Genomic DNA, 17780 nt, shown 5'->3' on the forward strand with positions numbered 1-17780 from the left:
GCATAAGCTGTGTTAACATTTATTACACAGCTTATCTGTATCTTTCTTTAGGAAAGAAAATTACTTGGCCAGGATTTGAATGAAACAGTGTTGATGACCTCATGCATCCTTATAGCAACTAGCAGGTGTCTCTGAAGGCTCATTCATAGTCTGGATTTTCGGTGGTTAGGTGACCACCGAACTACAACATGACGTCACGAGCTGCAGTGAAGAGCAAACCACCGCCACCGCCCCAGCCCTTCTTTCTGTTTTTACTCACCACCACTCAACGTTATTCACCGAAAATCCAGACTATGAATGAGCCTTAAGCCTCTCCGGACATGCTACTTTTATCGCCCCACCTGTATTGTCACCAGCTTGTCTCTGCTCTCCATTAGACACACTGTAGGGTCTCAACCTGTATTGTCACCAGCTTGTCTCTGCTCTCCTCAGAAAAGATAAGCTGGACCCGGCCATTCAGCTCTTCAGGGTCACGCTTTGCCACCGTGGCCAACAGGAAGGTCGTGACACACGGAAGACAGACCAGGGACCCGTAGAGCAGCCTCTTCCAGTTCTGCCAGCATACAAACTGTTGGGAGAAAGAATAGGGCGGTACTATATTACCAAATTATATTACATGTATTTATCATTTATACAGTCAAAGTCTGTCAATATCTATCAATTATTCTAGAGGCGCAACAGATAATTGAACTGCAATTAAATTAATTATACAAAAATATTTGAGCATGTCATTATAGGTGAAAATGTATGTTTAAATAGGCTAGCGAAAATAGTAGCTGTATATTTTTGCATGACACCATTATAGAACAAAGTATAAATTAAATATGGCTTAAGTGGTTAATGAGACTAATTTATTATAACTAAATAAATAAATCTGCATTATTTCTGCACTGACTCAGTTTTTCTTCATGTTTTCAAAACTAAATATTTATATTATAATCAATAGTCGCAGCCCTAAGCAATTCCATAAAGAAATGTGACGAACATGTAAGCATAAGGAGAAAACGTTTGTGTAAATCCATCCAGGTAACTGACCTGAAGAGGCTGCGGGTCAAACAAACTATAATACTTTACATTGTATTATAAATCACAGTTATAATTCATTGATATTTAATGTCTTTCTATTTATCTATGGTCTATTCATATTTCTAGAGTGTATTTTGTAAACATGCATTGTGTATACTCTTCAGCTAATTATTGTCTGTTAGGTTGACTAACCTTCCAGGCACTTTAGGCCTTTCTAGGGGCCCTATACACTAAATTGGCCTGAATATAAGATTTCCAATGGAAATATTCAAGAAAAACGGGGTTGTATTATAATCGGGGACTAGACAGTTTGACAATAAATGTTCTTTTTCCACAAAGTGAGTCATGAAAAATGGGGGTCGTCTTATATTCGGCATAGTGAGTTGGCTCTCTGTGATTGTGTACTTTTTTTTTTAATCTACTATTCGATATGAGGTGACCACAGAAACTGTGGTCACCTCATCACCTGGAGTATAAATAGGCCTTCAGTGGAACGCTCGAGGGTCAGAGGAGGAGGCGGATATAAGAAGTAACCTTACAGGCAGAAGAGCACAGCGGAGAGTTTTAAGGTCTCGGGTGCAAACCTAGCTCAGTGCTAGGACCCCTCCTCCTCCTCTGTGTTCCCCGGGGGAGCGTAGTAGCCCGCCAGCTGCTTGAAGCGCGGCCCCCAGTCGCCGAGGTAGGAGAAATCCTGCTCCGAGGTGGTGGACAGCGTGTGGATGGAGCTGAGCGAGAGCGCCGGCGAGCTGTTGCCCTCGAAGGCGTACGTCTGGAAAGAGTCGTACGGCAGGACCGACAGGTCTGCGTCCGCCTGCTCCACCTGCTTGCGTAGGTAGCCTTAAAAGACAGTGAAGTCCGCCGCCGCCACCGCAGCTGCCCCGCCTCCTTTTGCGCCGCCCCCTCCCACCCCCGTCCGGCTGGCCCCACTGGGGCAGCGAGCGTAGGTCCGCCGGCCCAGAGTCGGAGGAGCAGCTCTTGGCCTCGGGGAAGTCGTAGAGGTTCCTCTGGGCGCTCATGTCGTACGCCTGCGTGTCCTGCTCGCCTCCGCCCTCGTCGTTGTACTTGATGACGTTGTCGCGCATGTCCTCCTCGTCCTCGGACATCCGATGGCCCTTCCTGCGCCGCTTGAGGCTCACGATCAGCAAGACCAGGACTTTGATAGAAAGAGGGAAAGGGTAGAGAGAGGTAGAGAGAAGTGGCCGTGAGAGAGACATAAAACTAAAGATTATCATCTGGTGGGTATTGTGATATTAAATCATATGGACAGTCGATGTTTACTGTTTACTGTTTTTGTTCAGCATTACACACGTTGTTAAATGAGGCCCCCAATATAGAACTGGGTTGAGGTAAATGGCGCAAATCATAGGATGTTGAAAACTGTCATTAAGTGAAATCATGTGACTTGAATGAGGTTCAGGGACTGCATAATACATATATTTATAATACGGAATACGAGCTGTCAGGCGAAAGGTTTGAAGAGGTCGATGGTAAAAGAGGAAGTGCACTTCATCAAAGTAAATATAAAGACATAACCAACTGAACCCCTGGGATTAAAATGCAAAGTCAGGTCCTTCAATAAGGTTTCTGTCAAGCACTGGGAATGTGCAAATTTGCAAGTATGAAAATGAACTTCATGGAGGCTAAAATCACACACGTTCTAATTTCCGTAACTTTGATCCTCCCTATAAAGACAATAAGCTTTCTCAAATTATATTTTAACTTTAATTTGCATGAGAATTGATTTTCCACAATCCTAATTGCTTTGCCCAGAAATATGATTTCAGAGGCTTAAGGGATGTCAATCGTTCAAGTGTGGATGTCAAGTGAGTCCAAAGCACCACAGAGTTAAAGTTTACTGTACATCACTGCCGAGAGACAGAGGACACCAACTACTGTACATATGGATAGAACAATGGCGAGGTCAATAAAGTCTGGATAAAAAAAAAAATATATATATAGATGGATCCCTTAATAGACTAATGAGACGAGAGGAACACAAAGGCTGCACGCATCTAAATAAATCAATGAAGTTTAGGTATAAATCTGGATTAATAAAATAAGATAGTTTGGATGGATCCCTTATAATGGACTAATGAAATTAGGAAAACAAAGGCTGTATGCATCTTAGTTATATAAATCACTGCCTACATATGTGATTAAGCAGATCTCAATTCACTCAGACGCTCAAGTCCATAAATCCCCACCGCACGTGCGCACACACACGCACGAGCACACCCACACGCACACACACACGCAAAATTCCTCCTGAGGGATGCTCTGATTCCCTTGGGAACTTCAACTATAGATGTGGCTCATGATGACAACAAACAACCACCACCACTTCCCATCATGATAACGAAAACACACCACCACACATCTTTATGAATTATGGATGCTGAGGGAAATTAGAGTGCTAATTTACATTAATATGAAAAGACGCACACTTGTGTGAAGTGAGGGGCCCGATTAGACCGTATATATGGCACAGCTGCACTGTCCCACTGGAAGAAAGAAATATGCACGCATGTACGCACACGCACACACACACACACACACACACACACACACCCGCATTATGACTTTGTTCTCTCTGGCAAGTGCAATAGTATAAATATTATAATCCCTCGTGGTGAGTGAACATGAACTCTCTCCTGTAGTGATGACCCCACTGTTGTTATGAGGTGTTACTCTGTCTGATCTCACACATGGTCTCTTTGTATGAGTTCAGTATTATGATTGGTCTTTCAGGCCGCTTAGGTGGAGCCCGTAGAATTGTGGCTCAAACACAGGACCGGTGGATTCTAGATAATTAGACATGGCTGTTTAGTTGTAACAACCGTGTCATAGTGGAATGATTGTTGGGCTTTTTTATGTTATCATTAACATCACTGCATACAAATGTGAATCATTCACACTAAAGTGTTCTTTTATCAACCAAGGCCTTAGGTTGCCTAGTAATAATGGGAATTATATTGCTTTAATCTTGTGTGATCAGTCATTTTACAAGGGTAGATGTCAAGTCAGATTGTTTTGTAGCAAGGACTCTCCATGCATTCCTTAATTGTCTCTTCTCTCTCTCTCTCTCTTTCACAACAGGGACCTTGAGCAGGTACAGCAAACGCATGCCGATGAGAGGACACTTAGATAGATCATTAAACGGTGCGGTGCAATACATCTTCTGGAACGTACACAAATTGGAGCAAACCCGCAATAGAAGACAGACCATCTATTATGGTGTCTGTGCTGCCCAGGATGGCACAGAATGTTTGATGCTCTAAGGCTCACATGACTACAGCCATGCTCGGGTAAAATGAGATATATGGCCAGATCGGTTAGCGCTCAAACTAGATGGATGGTACGTGCTTATGTGTGGCATAAAGGGGACTGCAAATACAGTAAAGCAGTGGTTCTCAAACCTTTTCATGTCAAGCAGGCCCTGATCCAAGATTTCCTAAATATGTTTTGAAAACATTGGGGAAAATAACATATCTACAAGCCCGTAGATCGGCTATTTTCAAAATTGCTGATGTATATAGGGTTAAAGTGGTTAAATATAATTTGATGCTATATTAAACACACCCAGGGTCCCCCGAGGGTCCCAGGACCCCACTTTGAGAAGCACTGCTGTAAAGTATGTAACCCCACGTTCCGTAACCTTGGAAGTTGGTAGGTGGCTCACGATATTTGTTTTCCACTTTTTTCCACTCACTAAGCACTAAGAGAGTCTGTGACAAGCATATTAATCATATACAAATGACTTGTTGCAGGTCCCAGTAATTGTCTTTATTTGGTGTAACTGTAAATGACCTGAAAAATTAACTTGCTGAGGGGAAAACGACCCGCTCCGAAGAGCGGCGCCCGGGCGAAGAGGAAAAACTCACTGAAAAGCGTCTGGGGGCTTTTTATGCAATATCTCTGACTGATAATGTACAGTCACACTCCACTTGCATTGTTTGGTGCGGTCCGTCGGGATGCCGGCATCTCAGCTCATTGTGTTTATTCTCCTCTATAAATGGGAGTTAATTGCCACGGGGTCCAGGAAGCCGTCACAGCTACGTGATAGGCTCTGGAGCGTGCCGCCATGTGTGCCAAGCATTCGCTCAGACAATTACTCTCAATTCTCACTGATGAGGAGAGTAATGGGAGGTGGGGACCTTGACACTGCAAACTGTTTCGTACATACAGATCAGCTGCTTCCTGTAAATGCAGGACATGTAATTTCCATCATCCATCACACTGCGGGTGGCGGTAATGTGCTTTTGTTTGGGGATAATTATTTATTTTACTATACTGCATGCTATTGGCAGGATTGGCAAGATAGTCTGACATTCACTTTTGACTTAAATCTTGCCAGTGTGCGTGAGTCAGACTCATACATCACTGTATCTGTTATGCACACCACAAACGCTACTGCTGCCACGGGTTGCCTACAGTATCTAGCTACAGGTTAGCCCTGTAGGGCCCCCCTTGTGTACAGGTGTTTCGATAAGCGTTCCTGACAAGACGGCTCATTTCCCCTTGGGCCACGCTGGCTGAGCGAGCCCAGGAGTTCATCACGGCAGATGGCTGGTAATTGGAACGGATGCGTGCAGATGCCGCAGCGCAGTGGAATGGATTCATCACATCGGGCCCCCTTAAATTAACTGATAGAGGGACTGTTTGCTTTATAGGGTAATTAGGAGCCCGCTCTCTGCTTGGGCTAGGTTGTTTAATGGCTGTGTGCTTGTGTGGGTGGGGCTGCTCGCTCAGTCCCTCACTACAAAGGTTATGCAGTTATGCCCTTACTTACTTACAGATTTGACGTTATTGTATTTTTTTAAATACAATTTCGATATAAAAAAAATTGAATGTTTCGCCCCAACTTTTGGACTCCAGGTGTAAACCTGTTAAGGGTGGAAAGATGCTTTCTTCAAATGTCCGTATATGACTGTGTGCATTGGAAGTGCATGTGTGTATTTAGCCTGGCTAATAAGCCAGACCGAATCAGCCGTTGGCAAAAACAAATTGCCTGCCGGTGGTGATTTGAGTCTGGCTTATTAGGCTAGTGTGTATTGTCCGTGAAAGAACAGGACAAAGCTTATCCATCTGTGTGTACAGTACATTACAGTATGTTGTCATGCTTTTAGAGGGAGCAGCAAAGTATTGGCTAATTTGATGATTGCTGTAGCTTTCACATGGCGGCTCATTCCAGTCCAGCTACTCTATTAATACCACTGTTGGAACACTGCTGTCCAATTTCATTCCCCTGAGCCCAGCACTTGCAGCTCCTACATTCTACTGTCCACACAGTGGACAGTCAGGCAGCATCAGGTGTTTCCACTCAATCTGTGCCTCCAGCCGTGAGGGAGTATTTTCTACCACTCAACAGCACTCAGTTGAATCTGCGGTGACTGGTTTGTCACAACCAGTGCAAACTGACTAGGTGTGCAAGTGCAACAGTTAATACAACTATTTGATTTAATCAATTTAAATGAATAATTATAATAATGATAATCGGATTTACAAAATGCATTGATTTTGGAGGACTTTTATTTTATTTTATATACAATTTAGCCTTTTCAAAAGTATCGAAAAATAGGCGATCTACAAAAATGCACTGTGGTGCGTTGTGAACTTGTATATGGCGTGACACTGTAGGAATATTTCACATTAATATCTAATAATAAATGTTTAAATTATTGCTAATTTGCAGCCCTAAATCTGACACCATGAAATAAAGAAAGGAGTCTCTTTGTGTCTCCACAGGGAACCACTGCACGGTAGTTAAATGTGACAAAAATATACACACACATATCAACAAATTCAAGTGTCCATGGGGTGAGTAGTCGATAGACAAAAAGTTTTTTTGGGGAGATGAACTTGAGCTTCTTGGCAAGTTTAGACGCTTACATTAAGTTTGTTTGTATAAGTTCCAGAGCAACAAACATTGGCACTTTACCAACAACACATATAACCTCTGGAGGCCAGAGGTTATATATACAGTATGCAGAATTTCTGGCTTTTAGAAACTTAGAAATCATGCTCCTTCTTTCGAAGTCGCCACACCGGAATATGTCTTGGCTAATGGGAAACACGGCTTTAACTCGCCTCATTTCAGAGGCTGTTTCAAAGCAAGAAAGCAAAGCAAAACAAGCAACCCGTTATTCAAGGTTGAAGCGAACCCTGTGTCACACCATCCATCATTCACAGCCCACATAATGTAAAACATTATGTATAGTGTTGCGCACCAGGGAGACAAAACATCTTGATTCTTTATCTGTGGCTCAGAAGAGCAGGATGAGGAGAGTGAGAGAGCCGGCTCATCAAACTTTTAGTGATGACAATGCTAACCCTCTCAGGCCCTCCTCTTCCTCTGAGAGAGAGAGAGAGAGAGAGAGAGAGAGAGAGAGAGAGAGAGAGAGAGAATGTGCGTTGCGTGTGTGCGTGCTCGCACGTTTGTGTTTGAGTGTAATATAGCATATGTATTAGTTTGTGGTTGTGTATCTGTGTTTGACAGTTTCGGTTTTTGTACGTGAGTGTGTGTGCATGCGTATGTGTATGTGTAGGGCTCGCGTTCACAAACAACTTTGTAACAGAGAAAGTGCAGAAAGGCTTGTCTATTTAAAGCCTTCTGTTCCAAAGGGATACAGTGCTGAGGCAGCTCTTTTTGCCTGTTTTCAGCCCCCCAAAGGGGGGCTGAAAACAAAGTGACTTGACGTCGCTGATAAATCCAGGCGGCATCGGCTGTACGTCGTACATGCAGAAGAAGCTGTCCCTTCGTACAAAATATAGCACAAACAAAATGTCCGACGTGAGTCACCCGTGAAGGAATGATGGAAAATGTATCCCCTTTCATGTATTTTTGTACCTTGTTTTCCTGCTGCTGTGCGTGTGTGTGATTTCAATGCTGAAATATAGATGAATGCATGAATTTCTGAGTGCAATGAACCTTTTTTACAGTACTTTCTTCATACACAGCATGTAAGATTTGACCCTACGAGTCCATTTTGGTTAAATGTATACACTGTGAGTTACAGCACATTAGCACTCAGGATTTCACTGTTTGCTGTCATATTAACAGAATTGTGGGAGTGATCCCATGGAGCTTCACCGATGGCTGATGGCTGTGGTTCTTCACAATGAGCGCTCAGGGGTAGCTGTTAGGGGTTAATTGCCTTGCTCAGGGACACTTTGACATGTAGACACGGGCTCGCAGGGAGGCGAACCGATGACTTTATGATTACCACTAAGCTACGGCCGCCCCTAGAAACCGTTTATTTCCACTTTAGAGCACCTTTCTGACGGGAAATGTGATGGACGTGCTGTTGTTGAAGGTGTGTCCGTGATGAAGAGGAACCCCCCGTGCCCCTTCATCATACTTATGATGAACACTTACCGATAAGGATGAGCATGCAGACCAGCAGCGCTATGAGAGCTCCGGGGCTGAGAGCAGCACTCATCACGTAGGCTGTAGCGTTGCAGGATTGGATGGCTCCATCTGTAGTGCAAAGAGAAAAAAGAAGCACCCCATTTGTATTCAAAAAGCGGCCCTTGAATCTCACTAATGCACCACCATCTACCGCTGTGTTTTACCACGTTTTGACACCAGTTATTTATTTTTACATTGCCAGTGTAAACTCAATCATACCCCAATGTATACGTAGTATAATACCCATATAAACATGACTGATAATCCCAATCAAGGTCGGGTCTTAATCACAGTAAGCGTGCTAGAGACACAGCTATTACAGTTGTACAGTTCATTACTCACACCATTATGCCAATTGGCAATGGAACTGTCATGAAACTTATAGTGCTCCAGGAAAATAATTAACTTTTAGATTGAAAAGATCAAACGTAAAGGTCACAATCAAAGGCAAGATGTTTGCACTTGACTGTAAGGGCCGATTCATACTCCTGTTTCGGCGCTGTAGTGCCGAAATGATTTCGGCTCGTCAGAAAATTTCAGTAGCACCGAAGAGCCGACTTTAGGACGGTACCCGCCCCCCCGAACCTCAAATGACGTCAAATTGTAGGCTCTACAGCGCCGAACCGACTTTTATTCGGCTCTAAAATAGGAGTATGAATCGACCCTAAGACTGCAAGTGCAATGTTTTTAGTTTCAGCATGTAAACTCCATAATCAGATTTTGTCCGATTTCTTTTGTTTGTTTGTTTGTTTGTTGTATGTGTAAAACATCCGTGGACACAGAACAAGAACAGCATAGATCAGGAAAGAATATACATTCACTATCAAGGACCACACACCACCAATGGAAACATTTAACAGGTTTATTGAAACAGGAAGGACATGATTATATGAACACAACAGCGGGGTGTTGGCCCACGACGGACCATCGGCTGCGGCGGGGATTGAGCCGAGGTGGGGAAGCTTCGGGGGATCCGGCGTGCTCCCGAGGCACGTCAGACCCCCGTCAGGAACCTGTAGGGGGAGGATGAGAGAAAGGGGGAGGGGGGGGAGGGGTGACGAGAAATGAGAACAGGGGAGAGCCAAGGTTAGATGGGCTGGTAATATAGGGGTGGAGGTGGCCTGAGATGGAGGTGGCTTGATAGGAGGTGGAGGTAGCTGCATTGGAGGTTTGGTCCTGCTCCTGAACTTCAGCTATATGAGCTCCATTAAGAAAAAAACGCTGTACAGGTATAGTAGAATGTTGATCACCAATAGATTATGCTGTAAAGCATTCAGGAATATAATATTAGAATTTACACACCACAGGTAAGGACTTTAAATTACTTATTGCCATAGGGATGTTCCGATACACTTTTTTCGCTTCTGATCCGATCCCTGATACCTCAATTTCTGTGTTAATCGATACCGAATCCCGATTCCAGTGTCGTGATCTCATGTTATGTTTATAGCTATCTAGCTATATATCTCGTGTTGTGTTTATAGCAGACTCCCTCACTCAAATGTGCACTTGCAGTTTGGGCAACTCCAAAGCAAACTCCACATGTCCAAACAAGGACACAAGTGCAATTCCCAGGATCTTTTTTTCACCCGTCTTCCCTCCCTCCCCTCTCATCACCCCATCCAAGTGACTCCATCTCCAATGTCTCTGTATAATCCTCGCTTTCTTCAGATGGACTACATATGGCATCAAGTCAACACTTAACAAGGGGCAACAGGGCAACATCGCTTGACTGAATCAATTATAACAGTAAATTAGTTCAAGGTATTGTATAATTGGGTCCCTGATTGGATGAGAGGATGTTGTGTTTGCTGTGTAATAATAAATAGATGTATTTTTGTAATCCTGCATGGCAACTCGAATAAACAGACAGGAACGGGACAAATGACGGATGACGAACCCCAGAGATAATCCAACAAAATAAGCAGTTCGAGGACCACTCCATCTGGGGGCATTGTCACACTCAGGGTTGAATCATTACAACAGCAAAGTGAATTGGCTGCGTGGTGTTAACATTCACCGGGTAATCATTTTCAGTCAAATAAAAAAGACGAGAGAGAAAAAGGGGAAAACGTCACCGTTTGAAATTAAACTTCAGCAGTGTGTGTATACTCACTCTTCCCAGGAGACATAGACAAATGTATCACAGCATATACGGGAGGAGGATTTGACAAATAATAGTCAGAGCAGCTTCTGTGGATATACTCGGATAAGGGATACAAAGCAATCCATCTCCCGGGAACATATATCACTGTCATTCTCGCCATCCACAAGCACTTCTCTGGCACGTGTGGTGTACAATCTTCATGTTACCGTTTATGCAGGGGAACTTGTGCTGAGTGCAACTCCCATGACATTGTCCTTTTGACTTTTACACAGTGGTCTCGTCCATCAGTCTTTCTAACTGCCTCAGAGGAGACTCCCTCTTGTCTTACACTTCATTGACACTCCATGATGCCGAGGATGTTGCTCGCTGAAAATAGCTGATCTGCAAGCTCACAGCGCGTCGCAACACTGTCATTTGACAAAGCATAAATGAGGCTTTAAGTTTAGACGGACTATAGGGCAGATTCAGGCATTTTGGTTTGACTATTTCCAGCGACTCCACTAAACTCAACACAAACAAAAGTTTGATTTAAACAGGTTAAACAAGTTGTGGCATGAAACAAGCATTTAAATCGCTTGTTTTGGTCAGCCGCTTCCATGTTTTTCAAGGAAGTTGTGCGCGTGCATGTTGACTGAACTGAAGTCAGTTGGAAAATCTAATTCCACATTCGGCCAGGGGAGGCGCCGTGGAGGCGCTAAAGCGTTTCAACTTCCTTGAAAAACATGGAAGTGGCTGACTAAACAACCGATTTAAATGCTTGTTTCATTCCAAGACTTTCTTGGCCGCTCCTAAATGAAATTTATTATCGGACCTGCACTTTTTGGATACAATCTGCAGAAATGGGTATAAGCAGCGTAAGTTGTGGAAACGATGCACCGTTTCTGAAACGCAATGGGAGGTCTTGGATTCGTGACCTCATCTCGGAGCTACAGAATGAGCGTATAAGGACTGAGGGAACGTATCCGGGCTAAGTGTTAAGTGTGAAATTGTCACATTGTCAAGATAACATGTTTGTCACGGGTTTCTCTGTAGAAGGTGAGAAACATTTGATTGTGTTTGTTGTGTCTCCCGGCAACAGCAAACAATTGCCAACTTGGGGAGGTCTTGTGAGGCCGTGATAGGGAGAACACGACAGTGACAGATTGAGTGTGACAGGTTGACAAAATGTAGAGAAGACACTGGAGTGGAAAATAGGGACTGGGAGGTGGGAGGATAAAGGTCTGTGCTGCGCTCTGCCTGACTTTGTTTAGATATACATATACTGTATGTTGTAGGGAGCCAGACAGAGAGAGAGAGAGAGAGAGAGAGAGAGAGAGAGAGAGAGAGAGAGAGCCCAAACCACACCAGTAGGGACTGCTTGGGACTAAACCATTTTAAAGGTCAACCACACTAATGCAACTCATTGCAACTCAATGAGTTGCATTGGTGTGGTTGACCTTAAAACGCTTTTGTCCCAAGGAGTCTCTACTGGTGTGATTTGGGCTTTAGGCCAATTCTTATTTCGATCGCTCAAATATATATATCTTTCTTTCTACGCATCTGTCTTTCATGACACGCACGCACGCACTGATCATAGTCATAATGGGGATGAGAGGAAGTACATCCAATGACAGTGTCTGTCTGTCTGTCTGTCTGTCTGTCTGTCTGTCTGTCTGTCTGTCTGTCTGTCTGTGTGTGTGTGTGTGTGTGTGTGTGTGTGTGTGTGTGTGCGTGTGTGTCTGCCCGAGTGTCTGTATGGTGTTTGCTTTGCGAGTGAGCATTTTGTCCATGCGCTCTTGGGCTTCACTCATACCTGCACAACAGATTGTTTTATAGCTGAGTGTTGACTGTTGCAAGCTCGCAATGCATTTCCAATGTAATTCACATGGTTTGACACAACACTTTTGTTGTATGAGGGGGAGGGGGGCAGTCGAAACACAGCCGAAAGCCGTACAACAAAAATGTTGTGTCAAACCATGTGACTTCCATTGGAAATGCATTGGGGCGGCCATGACACTTACCCTTTGTTTACATCTACCATGCAGCATTGTTGTATGCTAGATGTATTGGTGTGAGTGAAGCCTTGGGCTTTCAGCACAATTGTGCAGATACAGTACAGTACAAGTACCAAAGCAGCCTCCGCATGGTGACATTTCCTTCGCCATGCAGGTCCACTCCCCTGACATTCTCACATCAATCTTGATTTAGCCGTGCGTCACATTCACTTAGGTACACATCTCCAAGCAGGCGTCCGCAAACATCCAATTCAACTTGGCTCTAAAGGCACAATGTTTTTTTAAACAGCACACAGAGGCGGCCAGGCAGGCAAAGTGTATGTCCAAATAAAGTTGCAGCAGTATGAGGGATCTTTTGTAGCCTAAGCCTTACATTATGCAGAACTGCATCAAAAAACGGCCCGGGTTAGGTTTACAGAAAACAAAACAAAAAAAACATGTTTAATTCATGATGACATTTTAGTCAATTATGAAAGTTGTTGACAATCTATTAAAGTAGGGAGTAGGCTATAATAGTTTATTGAATTTGTAGTAAACAAAATATTTACCATACATCATTAATGATGGTATAGTACGATTTATATACAATTCTTAGGGAATACATTTACAGATAATCACGTTGCTTGAATATGTTTAATTATTTTCTCTCCAAAGAGTGTTAAGAGCAGTTCAATGTTATTTAAAATGTTTGTCTTTAACTATGTGTAGTACAGAGTATGCAATTATTGGGAATTTACTGCACCAGGGCCGGGTGGTCAGTTACTTAAAGAATGTTAGTGGCCTTTAAATACTTCCTTGTGATTATGTAACTATATACTTGATAAGAAAAATGTATTCACAAACGCTATTTGGCTCCATAGTTTCCCCTTTAGGTATTCACTTGACCTTTGACTTTAACTCTCGTCTTGGACAGTAGTTCCCTGGGAGCTAAATGGTTAGTGCAACTCCATGTTAACGCATTCCTCTACATTCAGTATGACCTTATGGTGAAATGTCAGTGAAATACAACAGTGTTTATCATTATGTACTGTAGTCGGCTACTGTGTACTCTTCAGTTGCTCTTATTTTACTTTTTACTGCTGCCTGCTCTTACAGCTGCATAGGTCTGTTGCTCTAACACAACAGCGTGGTTTCATGCCAGTGGAGAATCGCTCACCATGCCCAACCTCATTCCACGTCTCTGCCAGTGACCTTTGCCCTCTCACCTTTGACATCCCAGAGAGTGAAGTGTTGATTGCTGGAGGCTTCGGGGGCCAGGGTGAAATAGAAGCGATGTCCAGACTGGGGTTCATCTCTGTCCACCACGCTGATGGTGTGGACTAACTGGGGAGTGAGAGATGGAACACATAGAGAAGAGAAGAAGTGTCAGTAAGACACAGGTTTATCCCCCTGGCGCCTGATGGAGGGGAAAGGAACTGGTCAGAATAATGTGTCCCTTCCTCTCCTGTCAGGTGAAAAGAAGCAGCTTGGACTACTCATGCATAGAAGGAAGCATGAGGTCAGTCCGCTGCCTCCCCAGGTTGGCAGAGGAAGTGTAGCGTAGACACAGGTTGCCACTGGGCTGCCAGTTGTAGACAGGCATTCCTTTTTTTTAATTATAATTTATTATCTATTCTTTTCTGCGCGATGTTACTACTTCACAAGAAAAAACTATATTCACAAGTACACTATTTGGCTATTTGTATTATTATTACTATAGTTATTTTACCCGTTTCACACACCTGAACACTAATGGCTATTTTGTGGTCCTTGGAATGGAAAACTTTGGGAAACACTGATAATAATATACAGTGCAACATAAATTAATACTTTAAATAGAAAGCCTCAATTTGAAAGCTTACAGTATGATATAGTAATAGTAGTCTATAGTAGTAATAGATTTGTATAGTAAGAGGTTTTTGTCTGTAGCCTACAGTATATGGCTCTGACTCTTGTACTCCTATTAACTTTTGAAGACTGAAGAGGGGGAGGAATTATACAAAGTAGGGTGACATTGATGACATCACAAATACGACCAAATCAGTTGAGCTGTTCCTGAGAGCAATTTCCATAAAAGCCCCTATAAGATGAGAAATCCTCAAAATTGCATATTTGTGGGGATAGAAAATACACAGGGTAGCTCAAAAACACAATTTTCTTTTTGAAAAAGTTAAATTTTATGTCATACTGTAGGTCCTTTAAGGATATTGTATGGTCCATTGTACAATGTTGATGCTTCCTGGAAAAATTGGCTTGAAAATAGAGTTCCTTTCGGAGTATAAATTAGGCTTGGCTAACCGTATAAAATAGCCTACAGTGTTATGTAAACCAATTGCCCATGGTTGAAGTACTGTGTCCTCATTCACTCGGTTTTTGAAGCCTCCCTTTGTGAATTGTACCTCTATTATGTATTTGGCTTTACATGCTGCTTCAATATTGAGTTCTGCTTTTTACCCTCCAGCAGACATCCACTGGGTATATAATATACTGCTAGCTGTTGTGGGCTGACAAGACTATTCCATTTCCAAATGAAAATTACTTGAGGCCTAACCAGCAGATTCCAACATTAACTTTCTCTCTAACCTCTCACCTCCCCCTCTACCAACTTGCCATTTGAACTCTACTACAATAGTGAAAAAAATATATTAAACTAGAAAAAGTGCCCTTCTGGGCACAGGAGTGTGTGTGATGTTTGGCAAAATGTTTAGGAGTAATATAAACATGTTTTTTTGTTTGATTGTATTGTATTGTTTCTTGCAACAATGTTCCTCATTTTGTTGAGGAAATGCAGAGCCAGATCACTCATAGCATCTCTGAGGATAGAATTCTGGATGAGCAGGACATGTGCAGCATTTTGTACAAAACGGGCTACTCCTGAAAAGTTTGGAAGGCAATCTTAGCTAATCCTTGCAGAAATCGGCCTCATGGTGGCGCTATAACCGGCAGATGCAGGGATGCAGGGAAAATGTTTCTATGGAGTGTGCATACATAAGTTGTATACAGATCGATGCAGTTAAAGGTAAAAACAGGAATTGGCCTGTTATAGCGCCACCGTGAGGCTGATTTTGTGACATTTTGTTCAAAACGGACCAATTATGTTAGCTTTGAAAGCTAATCTTAGCCAATCGGGATGGAAGATGGGAAATTGTGCAGGTCCGTGTTGATCACATGACTATGGAGATAGTGTATACAGAATTGTGTGATGTATGGATAAAGTTATCTACAGAAATGTGTTTTGCCTAAATAGGCCTCATGGTGGCGCTATAACAGGCCGTTGAGGAATATTTGGGGCAGACGTTCGTCGTTGGCATCCAGGGAGTGTGTGTGCACAGTTTCAATCCCCAGCACATCCCGACATGAAAAAGAGTCCTTGTGCAAGACACCGAACCCCTTACCGCTCCCGGTGAACAGATCGGTGCCTTGCATGGTTGCCTCTGACATTGGTGTGTGTGTGTGTGTGTGTGTGTGTGTGTGTGTGTGTGTGTGTGTGTGTGTGTGTGTGTGTGTGTGCGCGCGCGAATGGGTGAATGTTATGCATAGCTGGTTCACGCATTTAGCATTTAAAGCATCGACAGTGACCTGTGCTTGAAGTCGGACAAAAAAGGAAAATATCCTAGGAGGAACTGCTGGGCAAACAGAGACGCCTCTCGCCTCAACAGAGGTGAGGATGACAATTCATCCACCCTCTCATCCCACCAGCCCTTTAGCAGCATCAGAGCACAATACTGTAGGTGACGTTCACACTCAAACTGTGCAATCTGTTTCCTTAGTAGTGGAAACAGTAGCATGGCAAAAGGGAATGAGAAGACACTGTAGCTATATAGCATATCAGTGGCCAGAACACAATCGATTGATTGACCGCGACACATTGTGAGCTTGTACAGTAGATCTGCTATTTTCAAATGGCCATGTACAGTACTGTATATAGGGCTGAAGTGTATGTATGTTTTGTAATAATAATCCAAATCTATAGAGTAACAGCTAACAAAAAAAGTGCAATATTTGTCTCAAAAGTAGTACCTAAATTTTTTTATTTAAGTACAGCACTTAAGTAAATGTTTTACTTTCCACCTCTGCCCGCACTGACACCTGCTTTGTTGCATGAGTGTATGGTCCTTTCTGGTTACACAGGCTTATTTCATTGACTGCATAGAGCCAGCTGACCAATAAGCATATATGGAAAGGCCAGGTGGAACTCTGTTGCAGGCAGTGTTACCATGTCCGCTAACAGACCTTGGTCTTTTTTTCCCGGTAAAGTTGCTTGTAAATATTGGTAGTTGCGTATTTTTTTGGGGGGTACTCGTTTCTAATGTGTAGTTGCTTAGTTGTAGTGTAGCTTGCTTAATGTTGGTTAAACCAGTGGTTATCTAACGTTTTTATATATATATATATCAGGGACCACTTCAGAAATGTAGTCATCTATGGTAGTGGTTTTCAACCAGTGGTCCTTAGTTGATTAGTTATATCATCCTTCCTGATGTCACTTCTTAGGTATTTCTGCCCAGTCATTCATGTATTCTTCCGTGTAATCGCAGCCATCAGATGTGTATAGATAGACAGCATAATGCAGTCATTAGGTAGTCAACAAATGCACTGTCCTCCGTGTAATCTGTAAAATATTATGTACAGTAGTTACACAGACATAACTCATTTAACAGCAGTACAGGAGATAATGGTATTCTAGAGTTGCCATGACAACAGAGCAAGCAATGAGGTCAAACTTCAAAGTAAATCAACACAGCAGTGGACACAGTGATCATTAGTATGCTGCCAGAATGACAATCACTGAAAGCATAAACTGTTGATTGACATCTATGTCTCCTCAGATTAAAGTCGACAAGAGAGTTAGTCAAAGAGGGTACAGCCAAATGTGATCATTGCCAGTTGCAAAACTAGCAAACAGCCAGCTATAATCTGATGATGACTAAAATGTGCTAGATGATCCTGCTTTCCTATCCATTCACATTCACAAGTAATAACATCTAGAGTTTTAAATTATAGCCCTGGAAACAGTCCAGGTTTTACTGTGTCCAATGTGGCACAAACAGACCAATGCCGAACACCAGCAGCAGTATTTGCTTCTGAGAAAGAAGGCGAGGTTCAATGACCACATTGACCATGGACAGGAGCAACTGACACTGTCCCACTGTGGACAGGAGCAACTGACACTGTCCCACTGTGTGGTTCAATGACCACATTGACCATGGACAGGAGCAACTGACACTGTCCCACTGTGTGGTTCAATGACCACATTGACCATGGACAG

At 43.0% G+C, this 17780-nt stretch overlaps 1 pseudogene across 1 annotated transcript in view; it reads right to left on the reverse strand.

Moving 5' to 3' along the window:
• Window positions 1-1621: 1621 nt before the first annotated feature.
• The window catches only part of LOC308334472 (cadherin-22-like), a 129434-nt pseudogene continuing 113275 nt past the window's right edge, over window positions 1622-17780 (reverse strand). Inside the window, exons 8-11 of the transcript in view lie at window positions 13727-13858; window positions 9360-9447; window positions 8402-8503; window positions 1622-2179 (exon numbers count right to left, since the gene is read on the reverse strand). The product of the transcript in view is annotated as a cadherin-22-like (transcript). The remainder of the gene's footprint in view (window positions 2180-8401; window positions 8504-9359; window positions 9448-13726; window positions 13859-17780) is intronic.

This window comes from Protomyctophum bolini (assembly GCF_963924005.1).
Source record: "Protomyctophum bolini genome assembly, chromosome: 2".
Classification (NCBI taxonomy): domain Eukaryota; kingdom Metazoa; phylum Chordata; class Actinopteri; order Myctophiformes; family Myctophidae; genus Protomyctophum; species Protomyctophum bolini.